Raw genomic sequence first — 20,299 nt, 5'->3', positions numbered from 1 at the left:
ACAAATTAGCACCTTCCGCCGGATATAAGGCAGACGCCGAACGGACGTCAGTTGCCTTATGCGTTTCTAGACCTTTTCAGTATCTTCAAGCTCTTATGTGCACCCTTTAGGGTCCTCACATATCTACGAAAGATGCAGGTTGTTAACCCGTTTCCTGACCTTTTATTTCTATTTTTAATTTGTACCCTTTTGAGGCCTTGTACATAGCGACTCCAGGTGCATGCTGATCATTTGACTTTTGTTCACCTCATACATTCCACTTTGCCAATAAATACGTTTTGGGTACAATGACTATGGGTGCACTTTACCATCTTGTAACATACCTTGTGATCGATTCATCATGTTTTTGCATGTTCCATCTTATATGCAATTAACTCTATTGACAGTTATTTATAACTGTGTTATTTACATGTACATTCCCTTAAGATACCCTGCAGTTCACATAGAATGATTTGTTTATAGACGGAAGACCTTTGATTTCGCTGCTCGTCTAACTTTACCGAGTTGCACCGAGAGCAACACCATATATGATATTTCTAGATGTTTGGAGGGACTTTGATTAGCAACAGTGAACTTGTGCATAGAGTCAGTCGTATGATCACATTCAAGCTATCTTTAGAAGCTTATATACGTTTGCTTTCATCGCCTTTCATGTTGACAGTATATCTTAATTGCGACATTACTTACCTCATCTTCCAGATTCTAGGTAAGTATATGACCCTTGGGGAGCTTTTTCACCCCTATTTTCTCTGCATCCACATGCAGCACCTATATAAGATATTCGTCACATGTTATTTCTAAGTCACTGGTGTGTGCACTATAAACAAGAAAAATTAATTAATTAATTAATTTAGGCATCTTGCTGAGCAATCCCACATCTGATTTCAAGATGGGATCTCCATGGGTTTAATGCTCTTGTTTGACCACCTTCTGTTTTACCCTTTTCTTTATCTGTTCCTTTTGAGCTTAGACTCAGTTTATTAATAACATTTTTGTATGTAAGTGACCTATTATGAACATGTGAAATATTGCAGGTTTTCATTTCAAGTGTGGAATTTCCTCAAGAAGGCGTTCCAGTTGGCCAAAACGTACGTACAAAATGAAATCATTACAGCCACTAATACAGTTTGCAACAAACTTTTTTCATCATATATGACAAATAATTTCTAGCTATAGATATCATTTCATTGCTATTGAATTTCAATTATGCATTTGAAATTTCAAAAACATAGGTCAACCAGTAGTTTGCCTGCTCTCTCTATGCACATACTGCCCATGCTGCAAAAATAATTTCTATTTAGAATAGTTTCATTAAAATGTTAACATCACCAAACTGATATTGGCACCACAAGCAAAAAATGTCCTTACATGATTGCCACAGGAGCTACCATTTATGTGCTGAGAGACAGTGGATTTGCCAAGCTGCCAAATGTTATTGCTCTTCAGCCCACCAATGTACTGATCATTGCTTATAGCTTTCATCATTTCAGATCATTCTTGTTTGTGAGGCCAAAAGAGGTGATACCTGAGATATTTGGTGGAGTTCCCCTAGGAACTTTCAAACAGCAGTGAAGCTCTGCTTGCTCTAAGTACTCTTTCTTGTGATGTTGATCATTTAAACATCTGAGTACAGTGAATTTGATTAGTTTTGATTAGTGTTCTAATTGGTACAATAGTGTGAACCGCGCTGCTATAGGTTGGTGTACGGAAACAGCAAACGGGGAAGTGCGCGATCTTTTGAAAGATAGAGAATTACTGGAAAAATGTCTTACTATTACGAAGAAGAGAAGAAACCTTCATGGTTTAAGAAATTAAAGAATGTATTTTCAAAAGACAAGGAAATTGTGATCAGAGAGGGAAAATTACTCCCTCCACCAAAAACGCCCGCTTCTTACATGTCGTCAAAATATGATTACCATACATGCATTTGGTTAGAGAATTGCGCAAGGTATACCAAGGACGATGGTGGGTTAGCTTTTCCTGAAGGTGGATCTTTTGATTTGTCAATTTTAAGAAATTTGAGAGACAAAATGATGAAGCTTGAGCTAAGACCTAGACCCACTCAGTTTGAGGCTTTGGTTGAATGGGAAGATGAGATGCATGAACTAGAGAGCGAAAGGCTATGTAGGCATATCAGACTGAAAGGTAGAGGTCGAAATTTATGGGGTGAAACACATGAGAGCAGAATGCGTAGATAGACAGTAATATGTTCGATGGTATGTATCCTGTTAGATTAGTAGGTGAATATGAAGGAGGGAAATGCTCAGAAAACAAAAAGAATGTGGAGGTAGTGAACCAAAGTTATGGTGATAGTGAATCAGAAGATGTTGTATTAGAAGAAATATTAAATAGGAAACCGCCACCATATCAGCCAAGTTCTTTATGGACTACTCCGAATGCCCTGATAGCAGATGAAAGAATTAGTGAAACTTCGAAACAATCATCAAATTTCTGAGAATTTCCTGAGAGAGTAGAAACAAGATATATTCCAAGTACTCCAATTGTGGAAGCTAGAATTACAGGTACTCCTGTACAAATGAATGATTCACATAAAAGTGTGCAAAGTAGTGAAAACCGAAGTGATGTCCAACCAACTAGTTCTGATTATGAACGTTCTGCACATGAACTGATTCAGAACCTTACTAAAAACATGGAGGCAGTAACCGTCCCTGTAAGGACCTATAATACCGGTGTTTGAAAATCAAGGAATAAAAGAGCCAAGTTTAACAATTCCATTGCAACAAGGTTTGCAGAAAGTAAAAGAAAATATTTATCCTGATTTGTCAGAAATAAGGCGGAATACTAATGTGAATCCATCTGAATTGACTTTTAACCAAAGTTAATTATACAAATACCCGACTGGAGCAGAATCTGACTCTGCAACGCCAGAGGAAAGTGTAGATAAAATAGATTTAACACAAACTCCTGTAGGACCGTCAGATAGAGAATTGAGTTACTGGATTAAAACTTTAAAATTGAAAGAGAATGAACCAAAAGTACTGGATGTAGCAAAGCTAAAAGAAGATATGGAAGAATTATTTATTGGAACTATTGGAACAGACAGACTAAAAACCTATCAGGATGATGAACTTATGTTTATGTGTAAAAGTATAACATGGAAAGCCAAAAAGGTTTATGATCAGATGGAAGAATTAGCAACTAAATTAGGAGTGGAATTTTCAAAATTTAAGTCATTGCAGAAAACATACAGAGCGGATTTTGCAGAAAAAGACATTGAGAACATGAATACTGCTGGGAGGTTATCTCAAATGAAAGAGTTGATTATGCTGTTGCGCAAATGGGGAGATGTGAGCAAATGGAGAATTAAATGGGCAAAGAAGAAAGAGGAAAGTAGTGATAAATCCACATTAGCTTTTCCAGTTAGGGAAAAAGAAGCAGTGGCAACTGAGTTTCCCATGAGAGAGATGCCTGGAGGAGGATATGTACATGTTCCCTGGACTAGACAAGACATATTGTCATTCACAAATGATTTCCCTAGATTGAGAGAGAAACCAGTGGAATGGTATCGACAGGTAGACAGATTTGTAAAGGTGTCAAATGTTTTATGGATTGATTTGGATGGATTTTTTGACATAGTTGTGCCAGCAGATTTATGGACAGAATGCAAATTAGCTGTGGATTGGCCAAGGGAGGAGTTTCAACGAGATAAAGTGACAGGTGCTCCGTCTCCTGATGTGATGCGAAAATATGAACAAGTGATAGTATGGCTGAAAAACAAGATACCTCCAAAAGAAACTGATTGGGTAAAAATAGACAGAACTACACAAGAACCAAAGGAATCTGTACATTCATTTTATGAAAGATTGTTGTTAGTGTTAAAGCAATATAGTGACTATGAAGAGTTAAGTGAAAAGGATATGAGCCACTTCATTTACAGATTTGTGTATGGATTGAGACCAGAGATTGGAGAAATGATATGTAATAATATGATAGGTTGACAGTCGAGTACTGTGGATGATGTTTTGAGATGGGCAAAATATTGCAGTGAAGAGATTGATGCAAAGCAGAAAAAGCTGAAAGAGAAAGCCATGTGGGCGCAAGTGAAGGTAGCAGAACAGCAAGTAGCACAACTGGAAAGCAAAAATGCAGGGAATCAAGTAAATTATAAAGATAAACCTAAAGTAGTAGGGAATAAGGATGAATTGAAGAAGAAATTCCCCTGTTTTAAATGCGGCAAGTTAGGGCATTAAAAGAGCGAGTGTAAATGTCCACCAAGAGGTAATGTAGAAAATGCTCCATTGAATCCACAGGTGCAGACTGAGGTAAAACAGCAGCAGCCACAGCAGCAGCAGCAGATAGGTACTCAGCACAGTCAGGTGCTACACTCCCATACAGTGTAAATCAGCAGAAATTCAGTGCAGAGACAGGATTCTGCGGAGGTGTACAGGTAAAAGGAGCACCTAGAGTGAGTGCGAGTTTGCAGTATTGGTTGCAAGAGGAAGCTGGGAGTGAGTCGGAGGAAGGTTTCTGACAGTGCCTGAGAGAAGAAGAAGAGTGTGTGCTTGGAGCCACTCTTGAGGTAGATCAGTCTGGTCCATTTGTCAACGGAAAAGTAAATGATGTAGAAATAACTTTCCTAGTGGACACTGATGCTACCCGTTCTACTGTTAGATCAGTGGAAATTCAAAATCTTCCTCTCTCGGGTGAACATATCCAGGTTGAGGTGTAGCGAACAAACAGATTAAAACTTCTTTGACAGAGCCAGTTAAAGTGGAAATTGGACATTTTAAAGACATGCATCGGTTTGTGGTATGTGATAGTAGCCCTGTGAATCTGTTAGGAAGGGATAGTTTGTGCAAGATGAACTGTGCCATATATTGTTCACCAGATGGCATAGATCTGCAGGGTCCCCAGATGAAGATAGTCTGTATAAAATGTCAATGCTCATGATTGAGGCAGAGCAGAGCAAGCTGTTTCCTATTTTTGATCGAGAAAAGATTCCTTTTGAACTGAAAGAGGTAGTAAAAGAAGAAGTATGGGATTTCACTGGAAAAGATATAGGATTAATGAAAGGTGTTGATCCTGTAAAAATTACAATAAAAGAAGGTGCAAGTTACCCAAATATTCCTCAGTATAAAATGACAGCAGAAGTGATTGAAGTAATAATTCCAGTGATTGACAAAATGATTGAGCAGGGAATATTGAGAGTAATAGAAAGCAGTCCCTGTAATTCACCAAACATGGGATTGAAAAAGCCTAATGGAACATTTAGAATTGTACAGGACCTTAGAAAGGTTAATAAAATTGCTGTCCCATGGTGCCCGATTGTTCCGAATCCAGCAGTGATTTTGTACCAAATTCCCCATGATGCAGAATGGTACACCGTGATTGATCTGTGCAATGTGTTCTTTACTGTTCCATTGCATCCAGAAAGCCAGCCAATTTTTGCATTTTGATTCCAGAATCGTATCTTAGCATGGTGTAGAATCCCACATGGGTACACTGAGAGTCCATCAATTTTTTATCAGCTGCTAAAGAAATCATTAGAAAGCTTAAGCATGCCTGGAGAATCTGTATTGATACAATACATAGAGGATCTTTTGGTTGCATCAAAAACAAAGGATGCATGTGTAACTGACACAGTAGCATTGCTGAATCATTTGGCAGAGGAGGGACATAAAGTGTCTCCATCAAAATGCTGCTAAACTCCTGAGGCGAAAAGCCGGGAGGTGCTCTATTCATTTTAATCTAATGACTGTGATTGTGTACTGTTTTTAAAAGGAAATACTTGCCGTCTTGCACACTTCCAGACTTCCTGAACAGCTGATTATTAGCTGTGGGGAAGCAGAATCTACTCGCTCCTTGGCGCCATTGACCGCCGAAAGGGAACGATAGCCACGCCCACCTACTGCTGGCCACGCCCCCTCCGCAGTGATATAGGACGCGCTGACGCGGCGCTGCCCCATTGCTGCTAAACTCCTGAGGCGAAAAGCCGGGAGGTGCTCTATTCATTTTAATCTTGTGACTGTGATTGTGTACTGTGTTTTTAAAAGGAAATACTTGCCGTCTTGCACACTTCCAGACTTCCTGAACAGCTGATTATTAGCTGTGGGGAAGCAGAATCTACTCGCTCCTTGGCGCCATTGACCACCGAAAGGGAGACGATAGCCACGCCCACCTACTGCTGGCCACGCCCCCTCCGCAGTGATATAGGACGCGCTGACGCGGCGCTGCCCCATTGCTGCTAAACTCCTGAGGCGAAAAGCCGGGAGGTGCTCTATTCATTTTAATCTTGTGACTGTGATTGTGTACTGTGTTTTTAAAAGGAAATACTTGCCGTCTTGCACACTTCCAGACTTCCTGAACAGCTGATTATTAGCTGTGGGGAAGCAGAATCTACTCGCTCCTTGGCGCCATTGACCGCCGAAAAGGAGACGATAGCCACGCCCACCTACTGCTGGCCACGCCCCCTCCGCAGTGATATAGGACGCGCTGACGCGGCGCTGCCCCATTGCTGCTAAACTCCTGAGGCGAAAAGCCGGGAGGTGCTCTATTCATTTCAATCTTGTGACTGTGATTGTGTACTGTGTTTTTAAAAGGAAATACTTGCCGTCTTGCACACTTCCAGACTTCCTGAACAGCTGATTATTAGCTGTGGGGAAGCAGAATCTACTCGCTCCTTGGCGCCATTGACCGCCGAAAGGGAGACGATAGCCACGCCCACCTACTGCTGGCCACGACCCCTCCTACGCCACCTGCTGTTATTATAAATCATGTGTCAATACCGGAAGCGCAGCGGACGAGCGCAGCGGGCACGCCGATTGCGCGCCGAAGGCGCGCTTAAGGCAAGCTCGTCTGCGCTCGTCCGCGACGAGGACGCGCCTAGCGCCATAAACCCTGCCCAACACAGCCCATTGCCCCCCTGCTATTCCCGCGATGCCCTGCTCAACCTTCGAGGATATGCTCATGAAGGTAAGCTCACCTTTGAAGAGACTGCTTCTCCCTTAACAGACATCACCCACAAGGACCTACTTGTAGGAGGCCTCTTGAACGTTAGATCGCTACCAAAGCATGCCACAGAAATCAACCTCCTTATAGACTCACATCATCTCGATGTACTTTTTTTAACAGAGACTTGGACACATGCCAACTGTGAGACTGACCTAGCCTCTGCTTGCCCTCTAAATTTTAACATTCTCCATCTCCCTAGACCCAAAGGCCGTGGTGGCGGTGTCGGTGTCATCTTCCGAGCCTCGTGGCAAGTGAACACCATTGATATAGACTCAGTACCCGGAACTGAGCTCTTCGGTCTGACTATAAATTGCCACCTAGGAGTCACCTTCACGGTAATTATTTGCTACCGACCACCTGGGGCCTTCTCCCTCTTGCAACAGCAAGCGCTCCTCACGACTATCACCAATTTGGCAACCTCCCACAATAAACTTATTATTCTAGGAGACTTCAACCTTTGGCCAAACGGCAGCCTAGACACAGGTCTAAACAATCTTCTGCTGTCCTGTGACAGTGTGGGGCTTCACCAGCTGATAAAGGACCCCACCCATTCCGCTGGCAACCGCCTCGATCTCATTTTTTCGAGTCCGGGTCTAACGCAAGTAGGCGACATCCTGCCTATGAGCTGGACAGACCACTCGCTCATTAAACTATATATTAACAACACCACAATAAGAAAGCCCAAGACTCACCTGCCACCACAATTTTCTTATCGTAATTGGAAAGCTTTAGAAAAACTCAGCATCTCCACCAAAGTCTTCGAGGTGGAAGATAGTGTCTCCTCGTCCAATTCGGTAGAATACAACTACAGATATTTCAGCGCAAATATCACATCCATCGCGGACTCGGTCGCCCCTTTAAAACTCTGCAAACCTAAAGGTAGAGCACCTGCTCCCTGGTATAACGACTCCCTGAAAATCCTCAAATCAACCTGTAAACAGGCCGAGAGACAGTGGAGACATGGATACTGTAATAACAAGAAAGTTCTCTGGAAAAAGGCACTCTAACAACCCGCCACCGGTCACCAGTGTTCGCAACCTGGGCGTCATGCTTAACCACCAACTAAGCATGGAAACGCAGGTTTCAAGAACAGTCGCTACCTGCTCAGGCCTTATGCGCTCACTGCGCAAAGTCCTGCCTCTACTACCACCTTCTGCCCGAGCACTGATAGTCAGGTGTACTATTCTTAGTCGCCTAGACTATTGTAATGCGCTGCTGTTTGAATCCCCTGCTACTCTATTGGACAGACTCCAACGAGTTCAGTCGGCAGCAGCCAAATTGGCCCTTGGGTGGACCAGGAGATCATCGGCCACTGCAGCACTGGCCGAGTTGCACTGGCTGCCGTTGAAGCAACGCATTGCCTTTAAAGCCCTTTGCCTGGTCTTTAAGGCACTACACGGTGCCGGACCCAGGCCTCTCCAACGTCTGTTCTCGTGGTATACTCCCACCAGAACACTTAGGTCCACAACCGCCTGCCTTGTGAAAGTGCCCAGATGTAAGAAGGCCAGGACTGGGGGAAGATCGTTCAGAGTGGCTGCTGCCAAGCTGTGGAACAGTCTGCCTGTCGATATTCGTCAAATCCCTCACCTCCTTCCCTTCAGAAAACGAATTAAAACCTGGCTCTTTCCTCCGTCCCTTTAAACCCCCAACCATAGTTCAACCCCGTCTAAGAACCTCTAGGAGCAGCCAACAGCGCCAGGATACCTGCCAGGTGACAGTCGCGCTTTATAAATGTTTTAAATAATAAATAATAAATGAAAGAAGTACAATACTTAGGTCACAAGATTGCCAAAGGAATGAGACAAGTCACAATAGAAAGGATCAGAATGATACAAGGAACGCAGCCACCTAAAACTCAAAGACAGGTGAGAATGTTCTTGGGAATGGTACGTTATTGCAGACAGTGGATTAGTGAATTTTCGTTGATTGCAAAACCATTACAGAGACTGACAAAAGCAGATATCAGAGACCCAATAGTTCTGACTAAAACTGAAATGGAAGCATTTGAACAGCTGAAAACAAAATTGTGTGAAGCATCAGCATTAGGGATGCCTGATTATGAAAAGGAATTTGAACTGTACTGAGGTGAGCGAGAAGGATGTGCATTGTCAGTATTAATTCAGAGACATGGAAAAATGAGAAAACCAATTGCGTATTTCTCCGCTGTTTTGGACCCTGTTGCAAAGGCTTTGCCAGGATGTCTGAAAGCAGTAGCAGCTACCAGTGTGAGTCTGGAGCAAAGTGAAGGAATAGTGATGGGATTTCCTGTGAGGGTATATGTACCTCATTCTGTGGAGATTCTCCTCACTAGAGCTAAGACGCAGTACATGACCAATAGCAGATTGACCCATTATGAAAAAGTGATTTTGGGAGCTGAAAATGTGACAATTGACAGATGTGTAAATGACAATCCTTCCACATTACTACCTGATACCATTGAAGCAGAAGTGAAAGGTGAACTTGATCACAAATGCTTGGATGTTCTTGAATATTGCACCAAACCCAGACCCGGCATTAGAGACCAACCTTTGCCCGAATCAGATTCTGTGATGTTTGTGGATGGATCATGCTTAAGAATGGAGAGTGGTATTCTAAGTGCTGCCTATGCCATTTGCACTGTAGCAGAAGTGCTGGAAGCATCTTGTCTGAAGGGAATTCATTCTGCTCAAGTAGCGGAGCTGATTGCTTTGATACGAGCATGTGAGTTGGGAAAAGAGGTGAAGGTAACCATCGTGACTGATAGTCAATATGGCTAAGGAGTTGTTCATGATTTTGGACAGCTTTGGTCCCAAAGAGGTTATTTGACCTCTGCAGGAACACCTATCAGAAATGCTGAATTTGTAAAAATGTTAATAGATGCAATCCACCTGCCTGAAAGTATAGCTGTCGTGAAATGTTCAGCTCATAAAAGGGGTGAGGATTACATTACCCGTGGAAACAATTATGTGGATGCAATTGCAAAACACTGCGCTAGAAATGAAATTTCAATTAACGGAGGAAAACAAAAAGAACATTTTCCAAGTCCTTTAATTCTAACCATTGTAGTTGAGACCTGGCAGGAAGTAAAACAAATGCAGGAAGAAGCAGAAGTTGAGGAAAATAATATTTGGCTAAAAGCAGGATGTAGACAGAGAGAAGAAGATGAAATTTGGGTTTACAAAGATAAAGGACAGTAATGCCCGAATGTACAATGGTCAAGTCCACATTGGAAGAGATGCTATGATTCGTCTTTTTAGACAGACTTGGTATAGGATGATTGCTGACAGCTTGTGCCAAAGGTGTTTGGTATGTCAGCAATTCAATTCAATCCAAACAGGAAAACTGTTGTTAGCCTGGGAACCATAGGACGGGAGGGAGGTCCATTTACAAGGGTTCAGATGGATTTTGTAGAATTGCCCCTGTGTAACAGACTTAGGTATATTCTTGTGATAATCTGTTTGTTCTCCCGGTGGGTGGAGGATTTCCCCACGAGGAGAAATGATGGATTGACTGTTGCCAAACTGTTTTTACGGGAAATAATACCATAGTTGAACAGGTGAATGGAACAATTAAGAACAGGATTGCAAAAATGTGTTTAGCGACAGGACTCAAGTGGCCGGATGCCCTACCACTTGTGTTGATGACACTGAGAAGCATTCCTGACAGGAAAACTGGACTAAGTCCACATGAAATTCTGATGGGCAGAGTAATGAGGCAAGCCTATGTACCTGTTGATAAGTTGTTGGCAATTAATGATGACATCATACTGGATTACTGCAAAAATCTGTCTGATGTAGTAACTTCTGTGCTCCACCAGGTGGGAACTGAATCAAATCCCAAAGAGAAAAATCCAGCTCATGATCTAGTCCCTGGAGACTGGTTCGAGTGAAAGTACACCGCAGAAGAAACTGCTTGGTGCCTCGGTGGCAGAAACCACATCAAGTCATCTTGGTCAGTACCACTGTAGTCAAGGGTAATGGACTAAAAAGGTGGGTGCATGCAAGCCACACCCTTCGTGTGCCTGCACCTGAATACCCATACAACGGTGAAAGTACAACTGATTCTGACTCTGAAGCTGAACCAGAAAGAACTCCAGATACTGAAGATCGACAGGAACGTCGACATCTGGAAGTATCAGAAGAAAGTTCTGCGACTGAAGGTGAAGGTGATAAGGAGATTTAGGAGATACCAGATTCTGAAGATCAACCTAAAGATCGAGAATTGGTTAAAAACTGACACCAGTAAAGACGCAAAAGAAAGTGAAGATAAGGTTGTTGAAGAAGAGAAAACTGAAGAGCAGTCTGGAAACTCTGAAAGCAGGAATGGAAATCCTGAGACTGGGGAAGAGGAAGTAACTGACAATAAGGATGAGATTCCGAGTACCAGTTATGAAGGTGTTCCTAACAGAGTAACAGAAAAGAAAGCTGAACCTGAAGAAGACAAAGACATTGTGAAAATTATAATCAACGGTACAGTTGAGGGTACTGAAAGTGAAACAGATGATAGTGCAGATGAAACTCCATTAAGAAAAAGCCCAAGGAAAAGAGCTTGGAGAGTGGAGCATAACACAATAGAGCCAAAGACTAAGATAGTCTGCAAAGGAGATAATTGGCCTAAAACAAAAATTATGGACTGAGATTCAAACTAGTGAATAAAGCAAAAGAGCCAGAAGAGCAAGTGCATGAGATCACTAGCCAGAAAGAATCATTGGGAAAGAAAATAGAAATTGTCCAAAGGCCAAAAAGAGTAAGACGACCAAATCAGAAGTACAAATCACCAGAGTGGACTTATATAGTCCTACCGCCTATTGTTGAGGTCAATAGCAGCCAAGAGAACTTGTACTGCCCAAAATTGATGGGAAAAAGTGAGTAAAGAAGTCAACTTAAAGAAAAATGTTAGGTGCTCAAGAAATACATGATATTAAGTAAAAAGCCTGAAGTCCTGTGAGACGGATATTGTAAATATAGAAGAGATCGGAGGTGACATAAGGTTGAAGAAAACCTGTTAGAAAAACTAATTATAATATAGTTTAGAATAGAATTGACACAAGGTCGAAGAAATCTTGTTAGTGAATCATTATTGTGTAACTTATAGGTAACACTAGGTCGAAGAAACTGTGTTAGGAACAATGCCTACTAATAACCATAAGACAAAATGTTCTATTGTTAGGAAATGGTGCAGATGTTATTCTATTTGTATGGGATCATTAATAATATTATTGGTGATTTTAGCTATTGTTATTCCTTTCCAAGATAGTTTAATAAAATCAAAGCCAAATGTGAGTGTAAATAAGCCAAGTGAGAAAGTAGAAGTTCATGAGACCCATGTGTATAAACCAGAGGTGCATCAAGATAGGTCTATAAGTGATTACACCAAAAACACTTTTTCAAAACTTTTGCTTGAGTATGTTAAAACTATGAATGTCAATGACTGTTATGTCTGTATAAAATTGCCCGCATCAGTGTCAGAAGGGGTGACATATAACCACCTTCCTCTTACATATGGAGTGACTTGTAGTGTAATTGCAAGTTTATTTTATTAGACAGGGAAATTAGAATATCATTATTCAAATGTGGATAAGATTTTTGCTAAGTTAAAATTTGATGGTGCATTAAACAAAAAGAAGCCTGCAAAAGTGATGGGAGAGTATTTCTTAGAAATAGATGAATTAACCCATGACTATGCCTCTAATAACAATTTGACATGTAAAATGAGAATTGAAGAAAAGACTTTTCTAAATATGGTTGAAGAGAGAAGGATTGCTTACAAAAGAAATGAGAAAGTAAATCATGAGAAATCGAAATATTGGTCCCTTAATGATGAAAATATTGATGACAGAAATGTGAATGTGGCAATAAGCATTGATACTCCTATGATAGAGCAATTTAGTATTAGAAGAGACAATACTTTGTATGACAATTATTTTTTGGGTGCAAGTCAATGTAAAAAAACTTATAGAATCTTAGGGGGTTGGGATTTAAAGGAGGAAATGACCCTGTTTTTCCGGGTATATACTTCATTTGTGGGAACAAAGCTTACTATAGACTACCAGACCATTGGTATGGGACCTGTTATGTGGGTTTGGTCTTTCCAAAAATCTTTCATGAAGATAGAGGTACTAATGGAAAGCATGAAATAGGAAAAGTATTAAGCCGAAAAAGAAGAGAAAGTGTAATGGAAATAATAGGTGATGTTTTTGGAGCACTGATACCAGCAGTGGGAATTTCATTTAATGCAAATAGAATCCGACAATTGTCCACAATAGTTGACAGATTGTCAACAGATACTGCAGGAGGTTTCCTGATGGTTAATACTGAAATGGTTGCTTTGAGGGCTATGGTGATGCAAAATCGACTTGCCCTTGATATAATTTTAGCAAATGAGCGAGGAGTCTGTGGAACTTTAAAGGTGCAACATTGTTGTACTTATATCCCAGACAAAAGTAGAAATCTTGAGAAGTATATTACAAATATTACAGACTTACATAAAAAAATGGAACCACTGGAGGTTGAAGGTGTTCTTGATAAATTAGGTAAAAGTTTAATAGCAGTTAAGCATTGGTTTCAAGAAATAGGTAATTCAATTATAGGTAAAATTCTAATTCCAATAACAATTTTAGTGATAGTGATCTTTTTGATAAGATTATGCTGTATATGCAAAAGTAGAAGAGATTTTAGAAAAGCAGTAAGCAAGACAATTCATTTCAAGAGCGAAAAGCAAGGGAAAGAGAAAGGAATGAAATAGAAATGGAAGAAATTAGAGAACAGATTTTTAAAGATACTAAAGAGAAGGATACTAGAGTATAGATTGTACTAATATAAAGAATTTGAAACATGTTCTGCTAAATTTACAAAATTTTGAGAGAGGTGGCAAAAACAAAATTTTGTATGCCCCTTTTAAAGTCAATGTTCCATTACGTTAACTTTACTAATGGTGTGTTGTGCTGAAATAATCAACCATAGTATAATTTGCATACATAAAACACACGTGGGAATACTAATCTTGCTTGCATGAAGCGAAATAATTAACTAATTTGTATTGTTATAGTGATGTGAATTAATGCTCAGCGTAATTCTAAATAAACGCAGCATGTTTGTGCTTATGGTGTACGTTTTTGTGCTACAAAGTCGTCGGATATGTAAGTATAAAGTGCATTTATGTGGCCTATTTGCTAGGTAATAACTAATGGGAAATATTAGTATGGCGGGAGGTAAACAGAAGGGCTTTAGTTCTATATTATTGTTTCTACGATAGTTCCAAAAAGCGGCCTCTGAGGCCTACAGAGAAAATGGCCGCTCTGATTAACTGCGAGCGAGTACTGGTCTGCGCATGTGTAATCAAAGCCTGCAAGTGCGAGTGAGCTGCCTGTACTCAGATGGGGAGTTCAAGGTTACCATATCCCGAGAACGAGGATGGGTGCCAAGATATGGACATTCAAGTGCTCTAAACGTGGGAAAAGGTCCCAACGTTTCAAGTCGCGAATGTGACTAGGCCAAGATTGTTCTAAAACAATAAGTGTATTATGAATTTGCTGAATCACTGTGAATATGATGCTGTAATGGTGAGGAAGTACTCACCCACCCCAAAATTGTCCAATCAGAACCTGAATTGGTGATGTTAGATACTTTTTAGATAGATTAAGTTAGGAAATTAGTGTATAAAAAACCCTGATTTTGCTTAGAGGCTTCGCTCCTTTCGATTTCCTCTGGAGATGCTGTTGGACTGAAGATCGATTCCTAGATGTAAGAACCTTTCTGACTTGTTTGTTTTCTTTGCAGGACTGTTAGGATAAGATGAGGGTGTTAGTTAGGGATGTTAGGAGGGAGTGAATTTTGAACTATCTGTTCTTTGCTAAACTTCCCAACTGAATTTTAATAAATGTTTTTTCTGAGCTCTAAAAAAATGATCATTTTATTGAAATAAAGATTTAAGAATTTTCTTAAATAAAGAATTAATAAATGCCTTAATATTTAGACATGCTGAAATCTGTTGATAATAAAATAAGAGAGTTTGAAAATTAAAGCTGGTCTGGTATTTTCCTAAGCCTATTTTCTACTAACAGGTTCATCGCAACTATGGTGGTGTGTCTGAATAAAATTTGAGATTTATTAAAACCATGGTAAACTGTTATTAAAAACTGCAGGTGTAAATAATAACTAGTTAAATAACTTTGGACACTCCGCCAAATGTTACAGTGCTTACTTTGGATAGATTTCACCAAACCCTGAAATAGAGTTAAACTGAAGAGAGTACAGTGTTATGGGCCCCACTGGTGAATGAATGAGTGATTGAACATTTCAGGGAAGCGGTGATGTTGGGTTTAGAAATTATTTCTGAAGTACCGCTGCAACAGTCGCACCAGTGGCTCACCACTTCAAGGAGGTGCCAGCCAGCATTCTGAAGCGAGTCAGAGCAGAAATAAGCAGCCAGCTTCAACAGGACATTGTGTAGCATGTGACAGACTGACCCCCATGAATGTCCCAAATTGTACCAGTTCCAAAAGGCAATCTAGGGGCCAAATCTGCATCTGTGTGGACACGCGCGAGCCGAACCTTGCAACCTAAAGAGTATGACATCCCAAATCTAGGATATGATTCACCCCCTCAAAGGTGCTCAGATCATTTCCATGCTTGATGTATACCAAGGATATATCATGGGCTGGTGTTATGGACTTACTTGGGCAATGTCAGAGTACTTCCTTCCTGACAGGAGCATCGGATCTTTGCTGCCTTGGGCGTCCTTTTGTGACCGGGGCGCACATGCCAGGTGGTATTGCTTTTGGTTTAAGTTGCATTACAGTTTTCTAATGGTGGCCTTGGCAGTGATGAACCTGCCACAGTACGGCAATAAGTCTTATGTTCTTGATTTTTCTGAGGGTCTGCACTTACCCCTTGGTCCGAGGGTTGTTATTATTGTTTTTCCTTTTAAGCACTTGGCCATAGAAACAGATAGGAACCAATCTCTCCCCCCACACACTTTTGGGCGATGGGTACTATCCAACCTCCTGACACTTAATTTGTCAAATCTGAGAGTCTGACCGTCCTTTCTTTTTCTTTTGAGTGACCTGGGACGAACAGCAGAAGAGGGATACCGGGAATCCAGGAGAGAAGGAACTGTGAAACCAACACCAGAACTACAACTCCAGAAGAACACCTTATTACACCTTGAGTTTTCAAATAAATCATAAAAATTGAGAAACACATCAGGCCTTCTAGCTTCTATTTCTGCCCTGCACTCCCACAACCCTCCTTCCACTCGAGATCGGTATCAAACAGTGGCACACTGTGCACTCTACATGTACATCAGTCTCTTCCCTGAGCCTGTGTGCAACCAGCCTCCAGTATGCCATCAGGTTTGTACACCCCCAGGCCATATGTAAGAAGTCTGCCTCGGCCGCTGCACACCTCGGACAGGCACCCGACCTTGTTCTGCATATCTCTTGCAAGCTTTTTGGCGAAAGTAACAATAAAATATTACATTAGCTACCTATCTTTTTTTTGCAGTTTTATATAGCGCAAACTCGACCCGAAGGTATCAGAGCACTTTACATGAGCACCAGTTGTGTTACAGATGACACAATCATTTTTAGGCACAGGGAGATTACGTGATTTTCCCAGAATCACAGGATGTTTGACTCGAACCTGGTTCCCCAGCGTCAAGGTTGGCCGCTCTAGACTATGTTTTCTAGTGTGGGGCTGCTGTTACTGGAGCAGCTAGCTCACTGAGTCACGGTAAAGGGTTGGCCACCACCTTGCTGTTGTATCTGATGGGGCTGGCCACCCTCTCAGGTGACTGACTCTTCCATATTCATGCCGCCTGCAGACGTCACACTTACTTTCAGGGGCTTAGTTGTATCTCTTCCCACTGAGTCTGACTTCAGAGAGAAATCTTGCAAACCTTCTTTTCATATTATCGCCTCTTCATGCGTCTTTACATTCCATTTTTCAGTCTTTTTGTTCCCCACTGGCTTGCAGGCGCTTCAAGATATTTTGTGCTCTAGGTTTGTATTCATTTAATTGCCCTTCAACAAACCTTCATGACTTGCACTGACCTAATTCACAGAGAAAGAGGAGAGGCTTCCTGTATGGTCCAGTGTGTGAAATATAGGCAGGGAAACCTAGCAGGGACTTTTCATGGCTCTCTCTCAGTCTTTTGACTTCTGGGAACCCCCCACGTAATCATTACTGGAACCCAGGGACCCCCACTGAATCATTACTGGAACACAGGGACCCCCCACTGAGACTTACTGGAAGCCATGGACATCGGCCTGAGCATTGTTGATAAATTGAACTGCAAAACAATACGTAAAAAGTCCAGAAAAAAATATTCTCACACAAATACACAAGTGACAACACATTTTATTTACTTCTGCAAACACATAAATAAATATATATATTTTTTTATTTTAATAGAAAGGTTGGAGCTTTTCTAAATTCAATTGAAACCACTCATCGTCCATACTATATTCTGGTTGATGCGCCAACACTTCTCCCAGGCATAAATCTGAGGATACTAATTTAGGGCCTGATTAAGATGTCGGGCGGACGCTCGGTCCTGGGACCCACGGACCTCAGGTCGGGGGTCCCGATCGGCTAATTACAATGTGACTGAACACTGTTCGGTCGCATACTCCCATTTCTCAATGGGAGCTCGTGTTACGGCCGTGAACCAGCTGTAACACAAGCTCCCATTGAGAAATGGGAGGTGTTGGCCATCCCAGCTCCCCGTGGTAGGCACCTCAAGGTGCCTGCCACAAGGTGCAGGGATCAACAGGGGGCCCACAACCAGAGTCCCTACACAAAAAGGGGCCCTGCTGGGGGCTCCCAAACACGTTTTCTGACATGGTTTCCCTGTCGGACAGGCCGGCATGGAAACCATGTCGGAAACTGTGTATAATAATCCCAAGAGCGGAAAGACCCGCCCTTTAGGATTACGAGCCAGCTCTGACTGGCCGACGGGCTCCATGAGCCAATCGTAAGCCAGCCGAAATGACGGGCCAGTTTACCTTCCGACCGCCAGCATTGTAATGTGGTGGTTGGAAAGTAAACAGAGCGGGCGATTACGGTGCGGCCAGGAAGCGTCAGACCATCGAGCTGAGCATTTACAGGCCGCATCGTAATCGGCCCCTTAATTTTTAGCCTCCAATTTCAAAGTCCTTCACATTTACATTACTTTTTAAAATGTTCAATTGTACGTTTAGTTTCTTTATTTATACACTTTATTAATCTGTTAACATTATTTAATTTTCTAAATAGTAGCGGACCCCCTGTGAAAGCTTCGCAGACCCCCAGGGATGCCTGGACCACAAGTTTGGTATCACTGCTCTAATAGAATGCAGCACACACGCAACACCAGACACGCAGATGCAGAGCCAACTGTATACAATATCATTGAGGGATGAGCTGTGCAGAGGTTGACTGACTTGTAGTTAGCAAGTATGCTAGGGTTGTGAGAAATGAAGCAGAGATGGATGGAGACACTCAACAGGATACCATGTGCAAATGCTATCGAAGAGTAAAGAACCAAGCACCATATCTCCATTTTATTAGCTCCCTTGGCCACACCTGGCCTCCGTGTATGGGGATAAGGTTGGCATCAGATCTGAGAAAATCAGACATGTATAGTATAATGACGTCACTGAAAGTTACATCACACGACCTGTGGCCGATGGTGATATCTTCAGAAATCACAGCGTGCTGCGGGACCTGTATCAGAGGATAGAAGTATGTGGTTTCAGATCCAGCTTGCATCAAATTCACAAATATCATAACATAAATGGTGATCTTTGTATGCTACTGCCAGTAATAACATTGCTAACACACATTTTCACCAAACATGCTTTTGCTGTGCCGTCATGTGATGTCCTTTGCTGTTTTGGTCTCCATCTTGTAAGGTATCCTCCAGAAACCTTTGCTTTTCTCTAGTCCTACTTCATCAGGTCATTGTCTTTAGCAATTTGCATTGACTTAGCGTGGACAGGTGCAGCTGGACTTGACTTTGGCGTTTTGGTGGCAGACTGATCTGGGCCTCCTTATGAAGCGATCGGAAGACCTCCAAATGTCCTTGTGTTCTCTTCTTTGAGAGAAACTCATGGACTCCATGTATAGAAGAAAGGGGCATGGCAAAGTGAATGCCCTTTAGAAGATGGTGGTCTATCCAAGGATTTTTGTGTGAGCATCCCAATCCAAGGTGAAGTTGAATCTTTTCTTGTGATATCAGTACCTGTTTGAACCATACATAACAGAGGCATTAACACTTGATTGATCCATCGCAGTATTTTTGTTTGCATTCGTCACTAACTTGCTACAATTTTTGTACCTGTTTTTTGCACTTTGCAGTCAGAATTCCCTTTGCATCATCTGTTTGAGATCCCGGCTTGGCCCTTTTCTCTTTCCTGATGTCAGGGAGAGTTTAGTGCCTTGCCGGTCTTCTTCTGCAATAATCTTTATCCTCTGAAAGAGACACGTGACACCTTTGTTACGGTATGTTAATTTATTTGTAAAGCGCAACAATTACCCAGAGTTGTATTGGCACTATATGTGCACTGATAAGTGCAGAGCAGTACTGTGGCTAATTAGGAAGTTACCCTTTCCTCAGGTAGCAACAAGGCTAGCTCCAAGCGGGAGTATCCGAACTAGGGGTACAGTGGGGTGTGAAATCTCTGCACCTGGCTGTCATCAGCCTTCGTGAAACCGTAATCTGAAGCAGTCAAAATGACCAGCCCTTTATAGAAACTTCCTCACCTTGAAGATCAGGAACTGCAGTCCCTATCCTCACACCTACCATCTAGCAAATGGTAGTGCTCATGAAGAACCTATCAGTAGACCTTTGATAATACAGACTTCAAGGAATTTTTAAAGGTAGCCCTGTCTCCATCCTCCTCACAGTGTCTGTATCTCCACCCTCCATCCACAGGAAGCCAGGCAATACATTTGTAAATGTAAATGTACAGGAATTTATATAGCGCAAATTACCACTGGTTTCTAAGCGCTTGCTTAGGGAACCCGTCCTGATATTCCCCTGTGAGATAACCCCGGCAGGGTATCCGCAAGGTGAAAGCCAGGCATCCCGCCGCGAGGGGCCGTTGTGGAGATTAAGCAAGCTATTGCACAGAGTCGCAGAATGTGAACCCGTGAGTCGAGTAGGCACCGGAGCGAGAATAGTCGAGTCCATGGACATTTTAGGACTCAAGACCCCACCGAGCTGGGAATTGAACCCTGGTCCCGGGCTGACCTCTGCTTCCAGGTCTGCCTCCTCTAACCAGTGAGCCACACTTTTCCACTATCTGTGGAAGCTAACCTCCTCCTCCCTCTTCTGCTATTTGTAAACCTGAGGCATCTAAAATGGA

This window comes from Lissotriton vulgaris, chromosome 8 (assembly GCF_964263255.1).
Source record: "Lissotriton vulgaris chromosome 8, aLisVul1.2, whole genome shotgun sequence".
Classification (NCBI taxonomy): domain Eukaryota; kingdom Metazoa; phylum Chordata; class Amphibia; order Caudata; family Salamandridae; genus Lissotriton; species Lissotriton vulgaris.
The sequence above is the reverse complement of the archived record's forward strand: the minus strand, read 5'-3'. Positions refer to the sequence as shown.